Source organism: Mesoplodon densirostris, chromosome 10, assembly GCF_025265405.1.
Source record: "Mesoplodon densirostris isolate mMesDen1 chromosome 10, mMesDen1 primary haplotype, whole genome shotgun sequence".
In the NCBI taxonomy this organism is placed as follows: Eukaryota; Metazoa; Chordata; class Mammalia; order Artiodactyla; family Ziphiidae; genus Mesoplodon; species Mesoplodon densirostris.
In genome coordinates, this window is record NC_082670.1 from 84,381,604 (window position 1) to 84,404,203 (window position 22,600).

At 45.9% G+C, this 22,600-nt stretch overlaps 1 protein-coding gene across 3 annotated transcripts in view; it reads right to left on the bottom strand.

The window, feature by feature from the left end:
• Window positions 1–22,600, bottom strand: part of PRICKLE2 (prickle planar cell polarity protein 2) — a 363,924-nt gene that overhangs the window by 154,476 nt on the left and 186,848 nt on the right. The window contains exon 1 of one of the 3 annotated variants that reach the window (XM_060109419.1): window positions 18,640–18,921. The exons of the other annotated variants lie outside the window; for them this stretch is intronic. The gene's annotated coding sequence lies outside the window, so the exon portion shown is untranslated. Of the gene's footprint in view, window positions 1–18,639; window positions 18,922–22,600 lie in introns of those variants that run through there. 3 annotated transcript variants of the gene reach the window in all.

Genomic DNA, 22,600 nt, shown 5'->3' on the forward strand with positions numbered 1-22,600 from the left:
CTAGGCTCTCTTACGAAACAGAATCAAACAATAATAGCAGACTCTACAGACACCATGATAACACACGCAAGTTATACAGTAAACGCCTTGAAGACTACACAGCCCTTTTCCTCGAACCCCGCAGCTCATCTACTCTGTTCCTCTCCTAGAACAGAGCTGTCCAGATCTGAATTCTGTTGTACAGATCTGAATCCCACCCCCCTCTATTCGGGGATATTTTTCTACTTGCAGTCTTGTACTAAATATATTACTATCACCCAAATTATAATGGATGCTCCTTGAGGGCAGAGACTGTTTTGTGCAGCACTGATGGTAGCAAGCCCCCCTGCACACCACAGGTTCTTTACTAGACTGAACAACTCATGACATGGAGCTCTGACTTCAACCTTCCCAGCCCCTGGGTGAGATGGGTTGTTCCCTACCTGTTTTCCTGAAGAGAAGACAGAAGCTTAATGACTTACTCAAGGCCCAAAGAGTTTTAAAAAGCAAAGGTAGAAAGGAACCCAGGCTTTCAAATGCCAGGGTTCGATTCTGCTTCCCTTCCCTTTGCCACCAAAGCAAACACTGCTTTTACCTCCCAACCATGGTGTCACCCGTCAGCAAGTACTATGGAAGGCCACAAGAGCGAGACCACTACCGCGTCTACATTACACTTCGCGTTATGGAACTATATTCTCCTGGGGATATTTTGGTTTCTCAACTACTGATATTTTGGGCCGGATAATTCTTTATCGTGGGGTGGTCCTGTGTCCTGCAGGGTATGTGGCAGTATCCCTGGCATCCACCCACTAGGTGCCAGGGGCACCCCCTCCTCCAAACTGTGAAAATCAAAAATGTGTAAGGCTTTGACTAACGTCCCCTGAGTGAGGAAGAGAGGGTCACACTGCTTGAGAATCACTGGGCTATGGAGAGGCCAAGTTTACCTTGTCTGTAGGGGGCATGTGACCCAGACTGACCAACCAGAGCAGCCCACACTGCTCTCCTCTCTTGATTAGTCCATGAGCGTGAATGTCATCAAGCCAAGGGCTAATCAGTATTTTGGTTGTTTTGGCGGGGAGGATGCTGATAAAGACACTGCAAAAGTGAGAAACCCTGGGCTTCCCTGGTGGCGCAGTGGTTGGGAGTCCGCCTGCCGATGCGGGGGACGCGGGTTCGTGCCCTGGTCTGGGAGGATCCCACATGCCGCGGAGCGGCTGGGCCCGTGAACCATGGCCGCTGGGCCTGCGCGTCCGGAGCCTGTGCTCCGCAATGGGAGAGGCCCACAACAGTGAGAGGCCCGCATACCGCAAAAAGAAAAAAAAAAAAAAAAAAAAAAGGTGAGAAAACTGCTTTCTTGGTTCTGGAGCTGATAATGGTCATCTTTGGCAGTAGGTAGAAAGAATGAAGCCAATACACAGGAGCGCAGATATGAAGAGAAGAGAGAGCCACCACAGATGCAGCGTGAGAACATTCCTCCAGTGGTGCCTGAAGCAAGCACCACCCCTCAGAATTCCCAGTTCCATGGGCCAATAAACTCCCTCTTGGCTTGTACTTGAGATTCTGAACTTTGCAACCCAGAGAGGCCTGATTTATCGTAGAGTGTGAGGCCCAGTATGGGCTTCCCTTGCAGCACAGAGTGAAAGCCTACGTCCCTTCCCAGGTCAGCAAGGTCTGACATGCTCTGGCATCTCCCCTTCCCTGGCTCATCCAGCCCTGCTCCAGCCCCATGGTCCCCCGCCCCTCACCTCCTCCTTGGAGTTCCCTGACACACCGGGCACACTCTGTGTGTGCTGGTCCCTCTGCCTGGGATGCTCCCCCAGTATCAGCATTCCTTACTTCCTCCAAGTCTATATTCAGCACTCCTTCTCTAGCGGGAGAAAAGCAGCCATAAGATCCCCTTAACATTTCTGTCAAGAGGCAGAGAGTCTGTTTTGCACGCAGGGCAGAATACGGGGAGCCATCAGAGATGAGGACTTGCTTGCATCTGGGTGTCTGTTACCCGTTGCCGCTAATCCTGATTGGCAAGGCTGAAGTTTTCCATTTCCGGGTCTGCATCTGGGCCCCTTTACCCAGGTTAGGCTTTTCTTTGCTGCACAGGAACCCAGTTACATTTGGTGAAATTTTTTTAAATTAATTTTTGCTGGAGTATAGTTGCTTTACAATGTTGTGTTCATTTGGTGATTCTAACGAATAACATTTCACATCTGGAAGTCTAGTTTTTCCAACACTCCACAAGTGCTTTCTAAGCTCCTAATTCATGCCAGGCTCTGTTCTAGGCTTTGGGGACACAGTGCCAAGCACGACAGACGTACTCCTCTGCCTTGTTGTACTGTCTAAGGATGGGGGTCTCGTGCCACTTTGCACACAGACATGATTTATTGCCTGTCTGGTCAGACCTTCCTATGGGTGAACTCACATTTTAATAGAACACACTGAAGACATTAGAGCAAAGAGTTTAAGAATGCATGAGTCAATCCAAGATGGTCTCAGTAATAACAACAACAAGAGGCATAGCCTGTACTCAAGCCAACATTCTTCCCTCACTCCCAGTATGTGCCTTCCTTTCTTTGGAATCTGGCAGACCTCAATCAGGCCTGGCTCCACCACTGACCCTGTGACCTTGAACAAATTATTAATCACTCTGAGCTTCCACTTCCTCCTCTGTAAAAGGACGGTATCAATAGTTTCCTACCTTATAAGGTTGCTGGGAGGATTAAGTGAAGTGCTTCAGGCAGGAAACTTAACAAAATGAAAAATCTGAGGCAATCAGCCTGGGGAGATACTCTGAAGCAAAAAAACCTCCAAAAATTGCCTCTTCCACCAGCTTTCTCTCCCAGGAAGGTTCATGCCTGGTCACCATCAACTATGCCTCACCCACTTCAACCACAGGCTGGAGGGGTGAGTGGGAAGTACGCCCCCTCCCCACCCACTGGTTGCGTGGTTGGAGAAGACTGAGCATGAGATTGGAACCCCTTCAGCTGATACAGTAACAGAGGGTGGGTGCCATCCTGCATCTTCCCAGTGTCGAGCCTTTACCTCTAAGAAGTTGTTTCCTCCATGACAGAATTGGTCTACTTGCTGGTCATGTGCACTTTTGCAATAGTTTTCAGGTGGCACAAGCTTTTCTCTGTGCTTCACCTAACCCTTCCTTACCAAGCCAGAAGGCAGACTGCATAATGCGGGGGAGCGCTGGCACAGGAGTCAGGGCATTTACATCAGAGTTGGCTGTTTATCTCGGTCAGTCTTTGCCCTCCTCTGGGACTTGGTTTCCTCAGGGGTAAAAACCTCAGTGGATTAGATCAGGGGTCAACAACTTTTTAAGTAAAGGGTCAGAGAGAAAATATTTTAGGCTTTGAGGGCCACATAGTCCATAGAGGCTCTGTCACAACTATTCAACTCTGTCCCTGCAGCGTGACAAGAGCCACAGGCAATACATACATGAATGGGCACGGCTGTGTTCCAATAAAACTTTATTTACAAAAAAAGCTGCAGGCTGGATTTGGCCAGAGGGCCACAGTTTGCAAACCCCTGGATTAGATGATCTCTTTTAGGTACTTTCTAGGTCTGAATTTCCATAATTTAATTATTCAACATTCATCTCCCATCTGGCCTTATAGAAAGTTCAAAGGCTAGAAAGTTCTAGGTTGAAGTTAAAAGTTCAAGAAATAAGAATAACAGCTACCAATTATTAAATGATTGCTATGTACCAAGTATTCTGCAAATGGCTTTAAGTGCATCATCTCATTTTCTTCTCCCAGCCATTTGTTGAGGTAGATACTATAATTAATCCACTTTATAGATAAAGAAATTGAGATTTCAGCAGTCTAAGTAACCCACTGAACAACATAAAACTGGGAAGTGGCAGATCTGAGATCTGAACTGTTGTTTGACTCCAAAGTCCTTGCTTCACACTACTGACTTATGGGATTATCGCAAAGTTATTCAGAGACCCACCCCCACTGGTCGCTTCACCCTGTCCCCTGGTTATTCTTCCATGAACCCTCCAGAAGTTCACGGGAAAAATCCTGTCCTTGCATGCCACATAAATTAAAAGACTGGCTTAAAAATAACACAAGAGTTCACAACTCTAGATGACAAATTGCTTTTTAATGCATAATAATTGACTCCTTGATCAGCTCCATACCTCCCAGCAGCGGCTGGCTGGAGTACCTACAGCATGCCTTATTTGGAAGGCGATCACAGGGCAAATGCTGGACCTGCTGATGCGGTCTGCAGTCTCTCACCCAGCACGACACAGCCCTGTTTAAAGAATTCTTTCAACTAAGGAGGAGGAGAGGAGAGAAGAGAAGCAGCAAGGACCTACATCTTACCATGGTTTATCACAGTTAAACTAACTATACTCAGTATCTCGTGATAACCTAGCCGATAAGAGAAAATAATCTGACAAAGAATATATATAGATATATATACGTGTGTATAACTGAATCACTGTGCTGTGCACCTGAAACTAACATGACATTGTAAATCAACTATACTCCAATAAAATAAAAAATAAATAAAAACTCATCACAAACAAAACTCTCAAGAAACAGTGGCCTTGGAAAAAAATCAAAGGGCAACTTAGAATGTGCATCAGTGAGGCTGCCTGGTCTCATGGGAGGCGTTTCAAGGTGGGGCACCTGCTGAACAGCTCCTGGGCTTCTCACTCTCTGCACCTTCAACAGAGTCTCCTTGAGCAACTGACGATTATTAATACCATCTCTTTAGGACCAAGGTGGACGGAGGTTCGCGATCACAGGGGTGTAGGCTTTGGTGCAGCCACCGTTCCCTTCCCTGGCTTGACATTAGACAACTGCACTCTCCAGAGAGTTCTAGTGTCCACAGCCGCCACGGTGAAAATGTTAATGCAACAATTCAATAAATATTTAATGGTCTCTCCTGAGCTTGCTGATGCGATTAAGCAGGAGCCTCATTACTAAGACCTATTTCCACCTCCTCTTTAATTGATGAGCTGTATTCCTTTACGCTAACATACAGCGGGTTTAGACACACTGGAGTCATGAATACAGCAGGGAGAGGAACAAACCATTCCATACCAGACCATCAAAGCTCAGTGCAGTAAAAGTAAAAAAAACAAAAACAAAAAAAAACTCAGTACAAGTCATCTTCTGGCGAGAGGCTTTGCCCTAGTCCCCTAGTGTGAGAGACAAGCCTGAAACACAGTGAAACAAGAAGCCACCTCAGGAATATGGATCAGCTATTCCTAGGGTGATGGTAAAATGCAGAGGAAGGTGCACAGGAAGGGCCCTGAATCCATTTCTCACCTCCTAACCAACCACGGCTAGTTATTATTACTATGGCAGATTATATAATATCTTTGGCCAACAGTAATTTTTCTCAGTGGACGTCATCCTTCCCACCCATGTGCCCCTAGTCATTCTCTGAACCCAGATCAAATGTCACCACCTGTGGGAAGCTTTCCCTATCCCTCCCAAGTCAAAATGAATCATTCCTTCCCTCGTAATCCCATGTGCTTTGTTGAAAATGCTCTTACAGCTTTTATCTCACCGGGTGACTTCAGTATTACGGTCAGGAACAGCACAGTTGAAAGAGAAATCTCAAGTCCAAATGCCTAGGTTACCAGCTGTGTGGTCTTGGGCAAATTGCTTAAGCTCTCAACACTGTATTTACTTATCCTGAAAATGGAGATGATGACGGTACCCCAAAGGACTACTGTGACATTAGGTGAGAGAAATGACTGGGTACTCGGCAAGCACTCAACTGTTCTCTCTCTAACAGCTAGATACCCATATCTGTAACCATATCCATATCTACGCATCACACATATGTGCATATACACATAGTTGCATATGTATACATACACATATATACAGACACAAAAATATGAGGTTTCAGATTCCTTCTACATGTGTATGTAGGAATATGTAGTGTAGTTTAAGTAGTATGTGGAAAGAATCTGAAACTTCATACCTAGCTTCTCACTCAGCATAAGAAATTGTGAACCTGGTTGGCTAAATCCTAAGCCATAGGAGTGAGGAGGGTCACTTTAAAAGGCCACATACCCAGGCACTCTTTCCTTGCTCCCATGTCCTTCCTTTCTTGCAGTTTGGTAGGTCAGTGAGCTTACGACAAGGCCTGCCACCTTCCTCTCTGCATGTGCGCCTGAGCTAGCCAGTCACGGCTCTTGTTACCTGTTCTCTGCAACTGGAGAGAAGGCTTAGTAGCATCTCAAAATAGGCACTCAGGTTTAGGGGGAGGTAGGAGGCCCGATTTCGGCTTCAACCACAGCCATGGGCCCTGGTCCAGCCTTCACAGGGCTCTCCACTTTAGGATGATGGGCATAATCCTTCCTTACAGGTACCCTGGGAACATCCTCCGAAGGAGCAAGGGTAAAAATCACACGTCACCTCATTCCTACTATTGTGCATGTGTACCTCCCCACAAGGCTTGAGGGCAGATGCAGGGAGAGGGAGAGGAGACCTTGGGGCTGCGCAGACCCGGTTCATATCCCAGTCTGCTCCCACAAGGCCTTGGGGAAGATGCTCATCTCTCCAATGCTCACTTTCTGCCCTTGTTACATACGGCAGAGAACTCTAGGTATTCATCCCAACCTCTCTCCTGCCCCCTCAGGAGCAGGATTCCAGCTGTTCTCTAAACACATTAACAGCTGGAAGAGACACTACATTGCCAAGCCTCTTCCGCAGAGCTGTGTGGTCACGTGACCAAGTTCTGGCCAAGAAGATGGTAGTGGGATTGGGTGGGACTTGGAGAAGTCTCCTTAAAAAAGAGTAGATGGGGAGGGAGGGATAAATTAGGAGTCTGGGATTAACATACACACACTACTATATATAAAATAGGTAGCCAACAAAGATCTGCTGTATAGCCCAGGGAACTATACTCATATCTTGTAATAACCTATGATGGAAAAGAATCTGAAAAAGAATATATATATATACACACACATACGTGTGTGTGTGTATAACTAAATCACTTTGCTGTACAATTGAAACTAACACATTATAAATTAACTATACTTCAAAAACAAATCCCCAAAAGATTTTTTTAAAAAAAAAAAAAGAGGAAATGTGTTCTGCTTCTCCCTTTTTGTCTTGCTGCCTGGAATACAGATGCGATGGCAGCAGCTGGGACCACGCAATGACCCTGAGGAAGGGAAAACTTACCCAGAGGTTGGCAGGGCTGGAAGAAAGAAACCTGGGTCACCATGACTTAGTGAAGCTGCCAGACCAGCCCTATACAGCCACCTCTAAACTTCTTTTACGGGGAGAGAAATAAATGTCCAACTCATTTATGCCACTGGTGAGTTTTTCTCTGTCCTGGGCAGCTCAGCCTATTTGTTACTGATAAATAAAGCTCAGCAATAATGTAAATAAAACTACAGCCTGGGCCTCCCTGGTGGCGCAGTGGTTGAGAGTCCGCCTGCCGATGCAGGGGATACGGGTTCGTGCCCCGGTCTGGGAGGATCCCATATGCCGCGGAGCGGCTGGGCCCGTGAGCCATGGCCGCTGGGCCTGCGCATCCGGAGCCTGTGCTCCGCAACGGGAGAGGCCACAACAGTGAGAGGCCCGCATACCGCAAAAAAAAAAAAAAAACTACAGCCTGCAGCCCCCTACCTGTTTCTGTATGGCCCATAAGCTAAGAGTGATTTTTAGAGATGACCAGTTTTAATCAATCTGATGATAGGAAATGACAGCTCTAAACCCCACCACCTCAAAAAAAATTCCGGGCTTCCCTGGTGGCACAGTGGTTGAGAGTCCGCCTGCCGATGCAGGGGACACGGGTTCGTGCCCCGGTCCGGGAAGATCCCACATGCCGTGGAGCAGCTGGGCCCGTGAGCCATGGCCACTGAGCCTGCGCGTCCGGAGCCTATGCTCTGCAACGGGAGAGTGAGAGGCCCACGTATCACAATAAAAAAGAATTCCATTCTTCTCATTAGTAGACCTATTATGAAAAAGTTATACTCAATTATTATTATCTTTTGAATTTTTTCAATAAAAATGTTGTAGAAATCTGTTTTTTCATTACATCAGTACCTACATACTGTCCTCGATTTTGCCTCGTCTTGCAAAATCTAAAATATTTACTGTCTGGCTCTTTACAGAAAACACCTGTTGACCTATGGTATAGAAAAGTCCCAAATACACTGCTAGTCATATAGAAAAGGCTCAGTAAATGACAGCTATTAGTATAATTAAATCTCCAAAAAAGCTTGGCACTGAAGTTACTCAATTATTTCTTCCTCTTTGCGAGATATTACAATACTACAGAAAAGTCTGGCTTAATTCTTTGCTGACTTGAACAGATAAAATAAAAATCTTCCAGTCAACCTCACCCTTCCCAAGCATCTTCACTTTCTTTCCTACTTCTTGGTCACCAGGCAATAAAAAGTAAACACGAGAGCCTAACAAAGACACTTACAATGTACTGTTTCCCATGTCTCCCTCCCCACTCCACCTCTCATAGACACATATCTTTAAGATCACCTAGCCAAAAAAGGGACAAAATGGATAAGACAAAGGAACAAGTCTAATTTCATTTAGATCCCTCTGGAATGTCTTTGTAACTGGGCCTACTATCCACTCTACATTTCCCCATCTAACTCCAGATTTGACAGGGGTAAATTGCCCATCTGACACAAATGAATGGAACCCTGGGCAAAGCCACATATATGACTCCACCATTCACCACATGGCATTAATGCTTCAGCCATGACCAAAGTCAATCTGGGCATCTAGAAAGAGCTTCTCGTGGATGTAACACCAGGAGCAGTTCAAACATGAGTTCCAACCTTCTCCAACAAAAGGAAAATTCTATGGTTGAGTTAAATCGCCAGTTCCCAACCTTTCTGGGCAACAGTGCCAAGTTTTTGGCTCATGCCCATGTGGCTCTGCCAGTCTGGGCCAGCTCCCTCCTCCACCCTTCTGCCCCCAACCCTCAGTTGGACACACTCTAATCTGTACAAGAGTCTGGGCTGTTACAAATACCAGGCTTGGGATGATGAAATGGGGGTGCAGGATGAGTGCAGTGGAGGCCCCCGATGGAGAAAGAAGGGGACTCCTGTGGGTATCACGTCTCTCCTGAAGGCAGTCAGGGAAGCAACGGCTGCGCACTGGCACGGGGTGTGAGTAAATGAATGAGGTGGCACCAAGTGGGACGCTGGGAGGCAGAGCTGTGTCTCTGGCTGGGTGTCGGCTCCTTCAACTTACCACATCCGGCTCAGCCCACTGGAAGGCAGGCCAAGGGGAAAGTATTTTGGCAAGTGTGGGGGCTCAAAAGATGTCAACACATCAAGGAAAGGGAGCCTTGGCCAACGGCTTAGGAGGGTGGTGGGTAGGCCAGGGAAGGGATCAGTTCCTTTAGATCAGCCAAGACCCTTGGTTATGAGTTCTTCATGTTGCAAAGAATCTGAAGCAGGCAACTGGGATGGGAGGTGGGGGAGAGAGTTCTTGATTAAAAGTATCATGTATTTTGTCTCAGCATTAAATGTTCCCCAGGAGGATGTATTAGAATGTCTGTTACAGCATTCTCTGTAATAGCTGCTAACTAAAAACTAACCAAATGTCCACCGAAAATTGAATGGGTACACTGGGATTTATTTAACAATGGAATACTATACAACAATTAAAACGAATGATCTACAACCACATACAACAAAATGATTGAACCTCACAAACAGAATGCTGAGTGAAAAAACCCAGGTACAAAAAGGGTATGATTCCATTTATGTCAAGTATAAAAACAGGCAAAACCTACCACACTAGAAGGGTAGTGATCAGTGGTAAGAGGGGGGCAGAAAGCCCGCTGTAGCACTGGTGACATTTTAGTGTTAATCTGCATGCTGGGAACATGTGTGTGTTCACCTTATAAGCATCAGATATGTTCACTTGAAAAGATTCAAAAAATATAACTTGGCCTTTGACAGATGGGGAACCATAGTTTGCCAGTCTTGAAAGGAGCCCTGGATATTCTGGGGATGAGGCACCCATATAACTTCATTTGACGGCAAGGCTCAAAGAGAAGGGACATGATAATAGTGGTAGTAGCTGTGACAATAGTAAAAATATACAATTATAGTAATAAGCTGATATATATTCAGTGCTCACCTGTGCTAAGCACTTGGCAAGTATTATCGCATTTAATCTCTACCATAATCCTATGAAGTATGGGCAATGACATCCCATTTTATAGTTGAGGAAACTGAGGTTCTGAGGGGTAAAGACATGCGCCCTGACCCCTGATTTAAGCATGTGGCTGGCATGCAGGTTGGGGAGAGCTCTTGGCAAAGTGAGAACTTGATCCAGGCCTCCTGACTTTTGAGTCAATATGCCTCTGGGTGGTTGAAAAATGTCCACCTAAAGATATGTCAATGTCCTAAGTCCTGGAACCTGTGAATGCTGCCTTATTTGGGAAAAGGCTCCTTGCAGATATAATTAAATCAGGATTTTGAAAGGAGAAAATTATCCTGACTTATCCGAGTGGGTCCTAAGTATCATTGTGTAAGTGTCCTCACTAAAGAAAGGCAGAGAGAGAGAGATGTGACGCACGCACAGATGAGAAGACAATGTGAAGATGGAGGCAGATATTACACCGATGTGGCCACAAACCAAGGAACACCAAGGACTGCTGGCGGCCACCAGAAACTGGAAGAGGCAAGGCATGAATTCTCTCTGAGCCTCTGGAGGAAGTATGGCCCTGCCAACACCTTGGTCTTCAAACTTCTGGCCTCCAGAACTCTGAGAGGATAAATTTCTGTTGCTTTGCGCCATCCAGTTTATGGCAATTTGGTAAAGCAGCCACAGGAAACAAATACTCTCTCCATCATCTAAACATCGTACAGCATCATGTAAACAAGATTCTACAAGATGGCCACACGAGTGTCCCTGAGAAGCATCGTGGGATCACACAGGTTTGGGAACTAATGTTAGACAGTTTTCTTTACAGTTGGACTTCTCGGAACCTTTTATGTGTTTACTGTGTCTTTGAGAAGGCGGTATGGTAACACAGAACTTCCCAAACTTAACTGGAAGATCCCACTGACCAGTCCAGGAAAGTGCTGCAGTATGCCATGCTGAAAACACTGATGAGACCCACGAGGGGAAAAAGGTCTAAAAATTTAAGAGGTGTTACTTTGCCAAGCTCATGATTATTTTTTAAAGCCCCCCCAAACACAGCATAGTAGTTATCAGATCAAGAGTTAGACTGGATGATCTCCGTGGGGCCTTCGAGATCTAACAGTTTCTAATTCTTTATGTTTAACACCAGAGGTGGTTCTTGCCCATGGCAGACATTGCTAATCAATCACAGCACAGTCCCCTGAGCTCTGAAAGGGCCCCCTAGTCCTCCTTAACCAGAGCTCTAGGCAAATAAAAGCTGTGTACTATTCCTGTCCTAGTAACTCAATAGACAGTTCAAATAAATAAACCGTGGCTTATGGGATTTCAGAAATGCCTGTGTTATTTTCTTCCTGCCCAGGAGGGACAACCTCATCCCCACCAACATTTGTTGATTTTCTTCCCATTTCTAGAACGTACAATCCTTTGCTCTGATTTTTAAAAGAGAACTCCAGCAATGATACTGCATGAGAGCCTTTGGGAGCAGGGAGGGGAGGGTTTGGGGCACTCTACATGCAGTCTAACCTTTGTTCTCTTGGCAGAATTTTCTCCAACAAATTAAAATATATATGTGTTTACTGCCTTCTGAGCTCCAAAGCCATTCATGGAAGTTGCAGTTGATCTTAAAAATCTTTGCATCCAAAGTCAAATCCCAGAGCAGCAGCTGCGTCTGATTAGACTTCCCTGGCAGGAAAGTTCAGAAGCTCAGGGTCTTCAAAGAAGACCATTAGTTGGGGGTGTAATTTTAAAAGGTGAGGAACCATGAATGCCTCACTCCTACTGCAAGAACACCTTCCTCCGAGGGGTGTACAAACCTCTGCAAGGGGCAACTATCACTGACCTTATTTTGTAATTAAAAAAACAACTGAAGGTCAGAAACATTAAGTACGTGGATTTAGTGAGGCTAGGAAGGTTTTTAGTCATTCCATCCCCCCAAGAGGAGGATGGAGTTGAGAAAAGAAGGAGAGTGATAAAAATAATTAAAAATTTTATATTAAGTAACAATTCTCTTGCAGTTGCTATGTCAGACACTGAGCAAGGTCACGGTCAGTCAGCTCAGTCAGCCCCTACTAGGTGGCAGGAACTGTACACTGAGGATGGGAGTTGAACAACATAGTCCCTGCCCTTCAGGGACCAGGAGGGAGTGGCAGACACTTGTCACATTGAAAAACAAATATTTTATATCTTGACAAATGCTCTGGACAAAAAGTAACATGGTGTGTGGGGAGGGGCGCGGGGCTTGGTGACGCAAAGCCGGGCAGGAAGTCCTCTTGGCAGAATGACATTTAAGCTAAGGATGTCAATGATGAGAAGCTGACAGCCAGGCAAAGTTCTAGGAGAAGCGCATTCCAAGCAGAAAGAAGAGCAAGTGCAAAGGCCCAGAAGCAGGCAGGAACTTGGGTGTGAAGGGCCATTGTGGCTGGAGCATGTGGACAAGTGTTTGGGGAAGGAGACGTCCTCACAGAGCAGATAAGGGGGCAGCTCTGTTAAGGTGGCGGGTAGGGGGCCGTCCCGCAGTTCATGGTGAAGTGTTTGGATTTTGCTCGTATTGCAATGGGAAGCTGCTGGAAGATGTTACATAGGGGAGGGGTATGATCTGATTTAAGCTTTAAAAACACTCGGTACTGGGGAAGGTTACTGAGTAACCAAGGTGAGAAACGATGGTCACACATACTAAAGTTGTGCCTGTAGAGATGATGAGCAGCGCTCCATCTGGGATAAACCTCTTTTCTATCATATTGCTTATTGAGGTGTAATTTACATACAGCAAAATGCATATCTTATGTGTAGAGCCTGATCAATTTTGACAGATGCCTGTACCCATGAAACCCACACTCTACCGAGAATGTAAAGCATTTTTTGTACCCAAGGAAATGACTTCAAGCCCCTTTCCCGTCAGTCTTCCCTCTCCCTCCCCCATGTTCAGTGTGGGATATATTTTTGAGGTACAGCTGAAAAGACTCAGTTCCATGGGATTGGACATGGCTGTGTGTGGAAAAGAGAAAGATCAAATATGCCAAAAGTTTGTAGCTCAAACAATGGGGTGCCTGGAAGTGCCATTGCCTGACGTGGTAAAGGCTCGGGGAGGAGAATAAACCTCCAGTTGTGCTCTGACACATCAGGTTTGAGAAGCTCAATGAACACCTAATGAAGACACTGAGAAAAGAGTTCAGTGTGTAAGTCTGCAGCTCAGGAGCGAGGTCCAGGCTGAAGATGGAAATCTGTTAGTCATCGCGTGAAGCCGTGGACTGGATGATGTCAGCAAGGGAGCGAATAAAGATGAAAAGGAGAAGGATGAGGAGAAAGAGGACAAGAGCAGTCCAAGGAGAAAGAGCAGCAAAGGAGACTGCGGCAAGAGGAAGATGCGGCGATGGGATCACCTAAACCTGCCGAAGCAAGAATAAAACCACAGCAAGGCGGGAACGAGGCACTCACACAAATGTTCCTGGCAGGTAGAAGGCAACCTCCGCATCTCTTAATTTATTTAACCATCCCCCAAACTCTGTAGGGTAGGTCTCATTATCATTCCCATTTCACAGAGAAGGAAATGAGGTTCAGAGAGGTACTGACTTGTCTAAAGGCTAATAAATAGAAGAGCTGACATCTTGGTGCGTAGCAGCTTCCCCCCAAGCGCGTACTGCAGCACGTTAACAACTCAGGCTGCAAAAGGGTTCTGGGGTCATATTAGCCTGGAAGACGCAAACTCATAGTTAAACAGATTTCCCCACTCCAGGGCTCAGAGCCTTTAATATGCTAGTATGAACTGTGATTCCTCCAAAGAGAGATGTAGGGTATCGCATGTTTCAAATATACATGGAACCATGTTTTTGCTTTCTTGTTTGAAGAGCCATTCGCCCAACAGGTGTTTCCTAGAACACCGTAGGGGAACCATTCGTTGCTAGAAGGCAACAGGATCACGTCTTCAAAATGTGTTTGAACAAAGTCCAAAGTGTTTCCACAGACATTATGTCACTTGTACCCAAAGGAGAAAGGGCTGACATGAACATTCCATTTAACAGATAATGGAGGCAAAGTGCACGAGGTTAAGTGGTTTGTCCTGTATCACAATCCTGCAGCAATTAAGCAAGAGAAATCAGCCCTGGTTCCTAAGCCCAGGGGCAAGAGAAATCGGGTCAGGCCATGGGGGAATCAAGCAGGAGGCGTGAATGAGGCTCCTCCTGGCCTCTGCCCCTTTCTTTACAACGTTCCCTTGGTATTTGCTTTCAGCAGGAATCTACCTGGGAGGAGGGTGTTAGTTGACGCAGAAGATGGAGGAAAAAGATGGGCTCCAGGTGGGCTCAGGTCACGGGCATGAGGAAAAGGCTTCAGCCCTGTTGGGTGCGTGAACTGTGAAGGGTCTTGTCGGGGGAGCCTGAGGGAAGTGTCTGGAGAGGAGGAAAGAGGTGACACTGGGGACTGTGGAAGGACCCACTGAAGGACACAGACCTGCCTCAAGGATTCCAAAAGCTGGGGGACTCGAAAGCACCTCACAAGTAAATCAATCTGACCTTGAGTCGTCTTGGTTCAGCAGTTAGAGAACTCAAGGCAAATTAGTCAGGTGCTTCTCCAGTATGAACATGAACCCCTACACCCCCACGCAGCCCTCCTGCATCCTGCCACAAGGGGCCCTCGTGGATTGTGGATTGCAGCTGCGTACTGCATGCCAAGGTCACAGGGAAGGGTGCAGCAGAGAGAGTTGTGGGGAGGGGTCACTAGGTCCAAACTGTAAAGGGAAGACCACACAACCACCAGAAGCATAAGCATGAGCTCCACGTACGCTGAGGTTGGACAGTCACAGGTTCCAGTCGCCTGCATGGCCACTTAGTAGCTGTGTGACCCAGAAGAGTTACGGAACCTCTCTGAGCCTACCCCTCCTCATCCGTGAAACAGGGATGATAACAGCACCTACTCCGCAGGGTTACTGTGAGGATTTTAAGCGATCAGAAAGGAAAAGCCAAGTGTGTCTCAAGGTAGAGTCCAAGGTCTCGCTTGAGATGCTTCTTAACATGCAGATTTCTAGGTGTCACACATACCCCCTGAAACAGACTCTCTGAAGAATATTCTTATGCGCAGGAAAGTCTAAGAAAGATTGATAAGACACCTAGTCTGTACTTGGCAAAGACTCAGTAAGTTAATAGCTATCATTCTATTTATTGCTATCATCAAGTATAACTTGCTAATATGAGAGCTTTTCTCCGGGCTAGACAGTCCGAGGGCTCAAAATTACGATTCACCTGAAATCCAGCTCAATAGATATTCACTTATCCTCAAAAACCTAAACAAAGCCTCAACCACTGGAAAACTGAAAGGTTTTGTAATTACAGCAGCCTAGGTGAATGCAAAGGAATCTTTTGTTAATGTTACCAAGAAATCAAGTATTCACTTTTTTTTTTTTTTTAAAGAAAAAGTAGTACAAGGCAAACTTTCAAAGACGTGATAAGCAATGTCACGTACACACTCCCTGATGTTTGGCATCTTGCCTGGGAAGGTGCTTTGGGAGGAGGAAGACTTTCGTGATGGGTACGATGATTCCTATACACAAGCTGGCTGGTAGAAGTCAAACATGAAGCAATTCTCAAAGGCCTCTGGGCTATACTTGTAGGGAAATCATTCATGAGTTTTCCCAGACACTGAGTCCCACAGTACCTGCGTCCGTCTGTTCCCTCCAGCGCCCCTCCATCTTCCGTATCTTCTGGAAGACATCCAGATACAATCTTTGCAAAAACAAGTCTTCCTCTGCTTGTCACACAGAGCAGCAGGATATGAAAAAAGAACATCACCCCAAAAAACAAACAAACAAAAAACTGCACGGTAATCAAATGCTAAGTATCCTGGGAAAGAATCCCTTGCCATTTAGATTTTGAGGAAAAAAATTAAAAAAAAAAAAAAAAAGCAAAGAAACATTTCTGGAACATTACATTTAAATTCTCCATACAATTTCCATCAAGTTTCATTATATTCAACTAGGATTGCCATTCTGTGTTTTGGTAGCTGAAAAAAAATTATTCCCTCTGCTTCCTCTCACTGACTCGGAATATCACGCTGAGTTTATATGCACCCAGAGCTCTCCTATTTGATTACACACCTAGGAGGTGCTTCACGTGACCAGGTACCTTTCAGGAAAGATTCAGAAAAACTAGCTTGGGGAGCAGAACGTCTCTAAGATTTCGTTTTCCAAAATTATTAAAAATGGCAGATCTCTGTAAGCACTACAGAAAGCAGGGCACTGGACCCCCTGGTTGTCCCTGGACGCCTTTTAATTGCCTGATCTTCACGTTGGGGGTAAACGCAGCATAGAATCACTCTGCCTTCTCTGCAAAGACCATAAATGTCACCACCAAATTGGTGAGTGCTAGTTCAAACCTTTGCCTCTCATTCCTTGAGACATCTGTGTCCCTACGGATAACAATCCGGGCTTAAAGGAAATCTTGGGAAAAGGAGCCAAGAGCTTTTCCTGCTAAGGCTAGTGGGAGGAGGCCAATGGGGAAGTGGGCTCGATAAAACTGTCTCAAAAATAAGTTCCATCTTAAAAAGCTCATGAAGGGACTGAGAGAGTTATTTCAGTTTCTCAAATGGAAGCCCAACCCCAAAAATAAAAAAAGAAAAGGCTTGTTGAGGGAGAAGCTTGAAAGGCTGGGAGAGGTTGAGGGTATCACTGCAGAAAGATTGCCTGGTAACAGAGCTTTCTTGTATTACACCCAAAGCTGTGTACCATCTGAGGCTGATTCAGGAAAATACTCAAATCTCCTGGTAATTTCCTGCAGACAAGACATTTAATCATCTCCAAGCCTCCACCGCAAGAGAGAGAGAAAAAAAGCAAAAAACCTAAACCAAATGATTCACACTCTTAAAAAGGAATCTGCCTTCGGAACAAGAACTGTTTTCTGCTCTTGAAAAGCAGCCACGATTTGTTATTCTAACAAAGTGTTCCCTTCCTCCAAACAGAAATAAAAGTCGCTCAAGGAGGGCCTTTACTGATTTCTGTTCAGCATTTCTTGAAACTTCCATCCAGTCAACAGTTTCTCCTGGCAGGTTCTCAGAAATCCGGGGAGAGCTGGGTAGTCAGTGACTAAGAACACAGGATTATTTTTATAAGATCTCCCCACACCCCCACTTTTTGGCCCCATGGGAAGATGTCTTATTGTAAGATGAGCAGAATTAGCTGTACATATAAATTTTTCACTGCTCAGCTCCCTTGACACCTTCATCTGAATTGCCCAACGGCTGGGAAGATTTGGCAAGGGATGATTTGAAAAAGGAAAGGCCCAAATCCTCCCCAAGTGGTATTTGTTCTGTCTGTACACACAGCGCTGTGTCCATCTCTCTAATTACTCAACTAGTTGCACAGATAAAAACATCTGTTTGCAGAAAGCAGGGAACTCAAAGTGTACAAATGAGTCCCACAACACCCAAACAACTGCAAATAAAGGTAATCCAGCAAAATGAGGGGCTGCTACAAGCCAAAATAATTTAATATGGGCGGAAATGGACTTCGGCAATCCATGCATCAGACTTTGCTCCAATTCTGGAAGGCTTTTCTTCCAGCAGCCCAGCAGCCTCATCTTCAAAAGCAACAACAACAAACCCCCTCCCCCCAAAAAAACAAACAAAAGCAACCAACCCGCTGGCCCTCTACATTAGGCTTCCAAGTTCTTCCTTAGGTAGGTACACATGAGCAAACAGGCTGGGGAGAGGGAGGAAGCTGAAAAGGCATCTTTTAAATAAACCTTACCCCTCCCCCAGCCCAATCCCTATAGATTATTTTGGTTTTAAAATTTCCCAGGATACAGCTGCCTAGGCACCCCAGATTTGCATGATCTCAGGTTAAGTCTCCCAACAGCCAAGAGGGTACATTTGCAATCCTGGGAGAGCAGGGTTCCAATGAACTCCCCCCAACAGCTTTCCCAATCCCCCAGACTCTTTTCTCAGAGCTAGGAAGGCCAGGAGATGGGGGCCTCTCCCCTACTTCCACCCCCAATTCAGAGAGAATAAATTTCAGAGCTGCTTAATTACAGATATCCACCAAGGAGAAAAGCAAGGAATTTTTAAAGTTCTAGGAAAACGAGCAATGAGGAGTGTTGGGGGAAACACATAATCTTTTAAAGTATACCTTCCTGGAGACATGAAACATTTTTTGACAGTGTAAGGGAAATAAATAAGTAGGTCATTAACAATACATACATTTTAAGTATTTGAGGGAAATGAACTGTAAGAGAATAAAGGCTGTTTAAAAAGCAAGTTCAGGGACGTTTAATGTTTCCCTCGAAGAAGTCCTAATACAGTAACAACATGATCCCTGTCTCGTGATACTGTTACTATTATTGGTTAATCAAGTGCCCAAAAGCTGGGAGAAGCTCAGATCAAAATGACCCCAAGGTCCCCCCCGCCATAGCTCATGACCTCCCCAGTGTCTGTGTGGCAAGGAGCATCTCTCCCAGAGGTTACTGTCCCAGTTTAAGGCCCCCTTTCCTAGAGAGGGTGGTGAGAACCAGGAGCACCCGCGCCCCAGTGCCCCCTCCGTGCGCCCTGGCCCTGGGGGGCCACTTACCCGGCTCAGCCTTGCATCGCTCGCCGCTGCGGCGCCTCCACCGCCGGGAACTAAGGGGCTGGGGGGAAGGGGCCGCAGACCCAGGGGCAGGGGATGCGGCTGCGGCTAAGAAGACCAGCGGGGCGTCGGCCACCAACTGCCCGGAGCCAGAGGGGGCCCTGCAGGGGCTCCGCGCAAGGGAGGTGACATTCCCGGGGCGCGGTGGTGGCAGCTGCTTCCCTGCGCAGCTCTGGATCCAGGAAAATCGCTCAGGTCCCCAGGAGGGACGCTTCCAGCTCTCCAGGCTGCCTCCCAGCTGCTTAAAGGGACGCCTCCCCACCTACCGCTGCGCTTATTGGTGAAAATTCCAAGCTCCAGGCCAATCCTAGGCCTGTTCCCAAATTGAGATTTCAATCAAGGGAGCTACTGCTTTAAAATTAGAAAAGGCTGATGGTGGTGGTGGGGGGGGGGGGTGGTGTTCAGCCACCTTTCCTCAGAAGCAGGACACAGGCCCTGTGGCCCTTGCACGTGGAGGTCCCCAGAGCTGGCAGTGGCTGCAAAAGCCAAATTATGGCGTACAGCAGAATACACGAGGAAGGCAGGGAACAGGCTGGCCCTTGGCCTTCACCCCTTCCATCTTACTCGTCCTTCAAGGCTCATCCAACTTATCACAGATTTGCAGACCCTCTATTGCTGGGAAGAACCCCCCAGCTAGGTGCTTCTAAATTCTCCCCATTATTATCCCCTTCCCAGGCACTCATCACAGTTTCACTTGTATTTTTTTTTTTTTTTTTTTTTTTTTTTGCTTAATCTGTCTCTCCCTTTACACTGTAAATTCCACCACAGCAGGGATGTTTCCATTCCTCATCACACTGTTATTACTTCCTGCCTGGAACACTGTGAGCTCTCAGTAAATATTTGTGGACGGAATAAATGAATAAACAAAGGAATGAACAATGATACATCCTATGTTAGCTATGACAAGTGTTAATTAAAAGGCAGTATTCAAGAGGCCAGGTGTTTCAGTGATAGCCTCCACCTCTTATTAGTTATGTAACCTGTGCCTTAGTTTCCTTGTCTGTAAAGCATGATCATGAAATCTCCTAGCTCACAAGGTTGTTGTAAAGATGGTATTAGCTCATATCTGGACCACATGATGTGCCCAGTCAATAGCTACAGACTACTGGACAGTCAAGAGCTAGTGTTATTAATGAAATCAAAATACATTTCCTGGGACTTCCCTGGTGGCGCAGTGGTTAACAATCCGCCTCCCAATGCAGGGTACCCAGGTTCGAGCCCTGCTCTGGGAAGATCCCACAGGCCGCGGAGCGACTAAGTCCGTGCGCCACAACTACTGAGCCTGCGCTCTAGAGCCCACAAGCCACAACTACTGAAGCCCGCGCACCTAGAACCTGTGCTCCGCAACAAGAGAAGCCACCACAGTGAGAAGCCCTTGCACACAACAAAGAGTAGCCCCCGCTCGCCACAACTAGACAAAGCCCATGCACTGCTACAAAGACCCAAGCAGCCAAATTAATTAATTAAATTAAAAAAATACATTTCCTGGGGGGTTGGGATGGTCTGACTGCTGGTTTGGCTTCTGGGTGAGTATTAGTCATTCACGAAACAGATGTGAATTCAGTGCCAACTCAGTGTCAGGTCCCGTGCAAGGTGCTGAGGTCACCAACTCCTAGTGAGTGGGAGTGAGCATTAGGGTTTCCCAGAGATATAGAACCAGTAGAATATATAGAGAGATATGTGAAGTGTTTTTTTTTAATTTTATTTCTTTTTTAAAATTAATTTATTTTTATTTATTTTTGGCTGCACTGGGTCTTCGTTGCTGCACATGGGCTTTCTCTAGTTGCGGTGAGCGGGGGCCACTCTTCACTGCCCTACATGGGCCTCTCATTGCGGTGGCTTCTGTTGTCGTGGAGCACAGGCTCTAGGCACGCGGGCTCAGTAGTTGTGGTGCACGGGCTTAGTTGCTCCGCAGCATGAGGGATCTTCTGGGATCAGGGCTCAAACCCATGTCCCCTGCCCTGGTAGGTGGATTCTTAACCACTGCGCCACCAGGGAAGCCCTATGTGAAGATTTATTATAGGAATTGGCACCCATGGTTATGGACATAGAAGAGTCCCATGGTCTGTAGTCTCCAAGTTGGAGAACCAAGAAAGCTGGTGTTATAATGCAGTCTGAGTACAAAGGCCTGAGAACTGGGTGCCAGTGGTGCAAGTCCTGGTCCCACTCCAAAAGCCTGAGAACCAGGAGTGCCAATGTCTGAAGGCAGGAGAATATGGAAGTCACAGCTCAAGCAGAGAGAGCAAACTGATCCTTCCTCTGCCTTTTTGCTCTATTCATACCCTCAATAGACTGGATGATGCCCACCCACATTGGTCAGGAGGACTCTTCTGTAGGAAGTCCACTGATTCAAATGCTAATCTCTTCTGGACGCTCCCTCACATACACACTCAAAAATAATGTTACCAGGGGAATTCCCTGGTGGCGCAGTGGTTGAGAATCCACCTGCCAATGCAGGGGCCACTGGTTCGAGCCCTGGTCCGGGAAGATCCCATGTGCTGCAGAGCAACTAAGCCCATGCGCCACAACTAATGAGCCTGTGCTCTAGAGCCCACGCACCACAACTACTGAGCCTGCATGCTGCAACTACTGAAGCTCACGCCCCTAGAGCCCGTGGTCTGCAACAAGAAAAGCCACTGCAATAAGAAAAGCCACTGCAATAAGAAGTCCGCACACCACAACTAGAGAAAGCCCACACGCAGGAACGAAATCCCAGTGCAGCCAAAAATAAATAAAATAAATAAATTTATTTAAAAAAAATAAAATAATGTTACCAGCTATCTGGATATCCCTTAGCCCAGTCAAGCTGACACATAAAATTAACCACTGCAGGGTGGGGGACAGGAGAGAGAAAGAGACAAAGAGAGTTATGTTAAATGATAGTCAGCAAAGATATATGATCAGGAATGTTTATTGTAGGATAGCTTATAATATCACAATAACTGAAGATGATCATCCAATAAAAATAGGGGAAATGGTAAAATTATGGTACATCTATTTCTCGTTATGAGAAAAAAGAGGCAGAGTTAAGTGCACTAATAAACAATGAACTCCAAAATACATTAGTAAGCACAGTGCAGAAGGTAAAATATATCCCTGCTTCAATAAATAAATCTCCACATATTGTATACACCTATGTATGCTCTATGTGCATAAAATGCTTCTAAAACTATGCCTAAGAAAATGATAAAGGTTATTATACCTGGCAAGGTGGTCTGAGAACTAAGCAGGTCGAAGAGGGAAAGGAGACTAACATTTCACCATATATTCTTGTGTATTATTTGATTATTTTACTATGAGCTTGTAATAAGCTCCTATTTCTGGCAAGATGGCAAATGATGACAGCCTGAAAATTCCAACCCTTCAAAGACCCTAGATATGCTAGGTAAAATATAACAAAAATTATTTTAAGGGCTTAGCTGACTCACAATTAAGAAAGGAGAGTACCTAGGTGGTAGAAAAACAAGAATGATGAGCATGCAAACTCATGCTGGGGCTATGAGGTAGAAGGGAAGATGGCTGGCCACAGGGGAATGGTTTGTCTTAGTTCCCTAGGGGCTAGGATTTGAATGCCCAAGCAGGACAGAATATGAGGCCTTGGAACAAGGAGAAGCAGGAAGTTGTTAGTAGACCCCTACAGAAAACCAGGAACGCTCCCTGAGGACTGCACCCTCAGTGAACAAACGGATTAGAAACATTGTCAACCAACCCAAGGAAACTTGTCTTTCTATCTGTGTTCTGAGCAGGAGGGAAACGTTAAAGTTGAGAATTAGAAACACTAGGCCTATGCCTTTCTTGAGAGTGGAGTATGAATAACCAAAGGCAGAATCAGAAAACTCCAAATGAACAATTAATATAAAATTTGGTCCTGTTCACGATATGCCAAGAATTCCCCCACAGAAGC